Raw genomic sequence first — 2780 nt, 5'->3', positions numbered from 1 at the left:
AGAGAGAGAGAGAGAGAGAGAGAGAGAGAGAGTGAGTGTGTACAGAGAGAGACAGACAGACGGACAGACAGACAGACAGACGGGGGGCTCTCGTGGCCTAGAGGTTAAGGTGTTGGCCTCTCATTCAAAGGGTTCGAATCCGGCTAGCGACCGACACATTTTCTTCCCTAAAATTGTCTCCTTTCATCTCCTTTCCTGCTCTCTAGCAATATTCTGTCGTCTGCTTTCGTCTCTTCTTTCTGTCCCCACCCCCTCACCTCCTTTGCCCCCCTCCTCTGGGCTCCTGACTCCTTCTGCAGCCTTTCTACTGCTACTCCTTGACTCCTTATTACAGCTGTCTTTCTGCCACGCCCCTGGTCTTCTGGAAGGAAAGATCTACACCTAGCCTTCTCGGACAAGGGCGAAAAATCTCGGAGGGCCGCGTGCAAGTTGCGCACGTTAAAAATCCCCTGGTGGTTTAAAATCGATAAGAGTAGGCTTCGGCGCCACCCGGGCAAAATTCAAAATTTCATACCAACTAAAAGTATTAGGTGTGTCCCGCACGCTCATATGACCGTAAGCAGTTGTGAGCGCCGTAAAACCCTCTACTATAAAAAAAGACAGACAGACAGACAGACAGACAGACAGACAGACAGACAGACAGACAGACAGACAGACAAAGTGTGTGTGTTTATGTGTGTGTGTGTGTGTGTGTGTGTGTGTGTGTGTGTGAGAGAGAGAGAGAGAGAGAGAGAGAGAGAGAGAGAGAGAGAGAGAGAAAGAGAGATGGTGTGGGTGGGAAGAGGCTAGAGCGATTGATAAAGACAGAGAAGGAAAGTGGGTTTTTTTTTTCATCATTGGGGCTGATGGCTGATTGAGGAGATTCGAAAAGAACAACCAAAAATAACTTTCAATGAAATGTATCTGAGAGGTTCGATATAGACAAAAACTGATATGCAAGGGAATAAAACACTGTGTCATAAATAATCCTTACCACGGGCGGCTCGTGGGGCTTAAGGTGGGCGTACACTGTTAAGCTATAGCAGGCTGAAGATGCTCTAGGGCAGTGGTTTTCAAACTTTTTTCGCTCACCGCCCCCTTTTTCACCCAGCCGAGTCCCAGCGCCCCCCTACTCCGCCCCAACCATCAGTCTGACATAATGACATGCGTAATATAATAAAAATCACAAATAAAGAGAGAGCTCAAACAGCAGGGTATCGCAGGTAATATGAGGTTCTCACCAATAGCATGGTGTTTGCCTGCCTTTGTAATTAGCTGCGATAAATTATATATTGCTCGTAAGCCTTTATCAGCTTGATCGACGTGGGCTGCAAACATCGGTTTAACTGATTTTCATTTCTGAAAATTGATCTTTAAAGTTTTGAAGTATGCTAAATCTTTGTCACATTTGTCGTGATGAATCTTCTTTATATGAGATTTGAGTGCTGGGAAAGAAAGTTCTTAGTTATAAGTAGTATTGTAAACTATGCCTAAGCTATCAATTTTTGTTTTTGTTTTTGTTTTTTATGTGGCTTTTTTCCCTTCATCATGTTTTATGTTGCATGTCATGAAAATTTCACACCGCCCCCTTAGCGCCCACCAGCGCCCCCCAATCGCCCAGTTTCGCCACAGCGCCCCCCAAACTCTTGCCACCGCCCCCCTGGGGGCGGTAGCGCCCACTTTGAAAACCACTGCTCTAGGGCATAGTAAGGGATGGTGTGTAATTTTAGGATCTTTGGGTTGGTGACGGAGGACCTCGTGCTGTTATTTTCGTTCTTGTTATTTGTCACTTTGATTTCTGGAGCGAGATATGTTTGTGTTATGTAAGGGAAATAATTAGATCCGCTCGTAGTTCATTCCCTTTGCAGGACATTGGCTATTAAGTTGTTTCCCCTTTGAAGAAACACTTCCATGTTGTTTATTATGTCATTTTCGTATCATAATATGTCATGTTTGTATTTCATATTTTTTGCCACCGTTTACCATTAGGCTGGTGTTGTATTATTCTATGTGGGAATGACTGAGACGTGTGAGTGTCAATTATTAATGAAGGCATGTATTCTGTATCATGTAAATAATCTAACACGTTGTGTAGATATTGTTCCTTTGACATATTAATCATAAATAAACTGCTTCATTATGTTCGACCCAAGACAAGACTCCTGTGTTCTTGATTGATGTTCAAGTTTGCTGTTAAAAGTTTCCTGTTACAAGTTACAAGACCTTAACATTGGCGACGAGGATGGGATGTAGATCTACATGCAAGAAAGATTAAGACTATTGAAACCTACACAGCCATGCCTGCTCTGCTCAGACCAGCCAAGCCTGCTCTACCCAGCGCAGCAGAGCTGACTGCCTCTACCACAAGCCTTCTACGAAGCAAGAAAGCCTTCCTAAGCCTTGGGAAGCGACACAGGAGTCTGGGGAACATCGAAAAGACAGCTTGGTGAGAAATTATTGTTTGTATACGGCTCACGTTGCGATAAGTCTACGGAGACAGACTTATCAGTCCGCTCATTCATTGTCTAGAGTTTGTACACGTTTCGCTAGTCGTCTCGACTTTCTCCGCCCGGAGTAGTCAAATTTTTATTGCACGCTCTCAAGGTCTATCCTCATTTCTTGCTAATCCTGAGGTCAAGGGTCCTTGGCACTCGTATTGTATTTACTTTTAGTGCCGGTCAAGTGAAGTTTTTCTGATGATCAGGGCCTAAGGGTAATGTCGGTAGGGCGTTCTTCTCACGCCTAACAGACATTAAACTCAATCCCAATCTTTGCTGTCCTTTGTTGAAACCAAAGCCAAA

At 44.4% G+C, this 2780-nt stretch overlaps 1 protein-coding gene across 1 annotated transcript in view; it reads right to left on the bottom strand.

The window, feature by feature from the left end:
• Positions 1 to 2780, bottom strand: part of LOC101857730 (60S ribosomal protein L13a) — a gene marked incomplete in the record, with an annotated part of 40056 nt that overhangs the window by 9170 nt on the left and 28106 nt on the right.

This window comes from Aplysia californica, unplaced genomic scaffold, assembly GCF_000002075.1.
Source record: "Aplysia californica isolate F4 #8 unplaced genomic scaffold, AplCal3.0 scaffold00325, whole genome shotgun sequence".
NCBI classification, from domain to species: Eukaryota; Metazoa; Mollusca; class Gastropoda; order Aplysiida; family Aplysiidae; genus Aplysia; species Aplysia californica.
The sequence above is the reverse complement of the archived record's forward strand: the minus strand, read 5'-3'. Positions and strand labels throughout refer to the sequence as shown.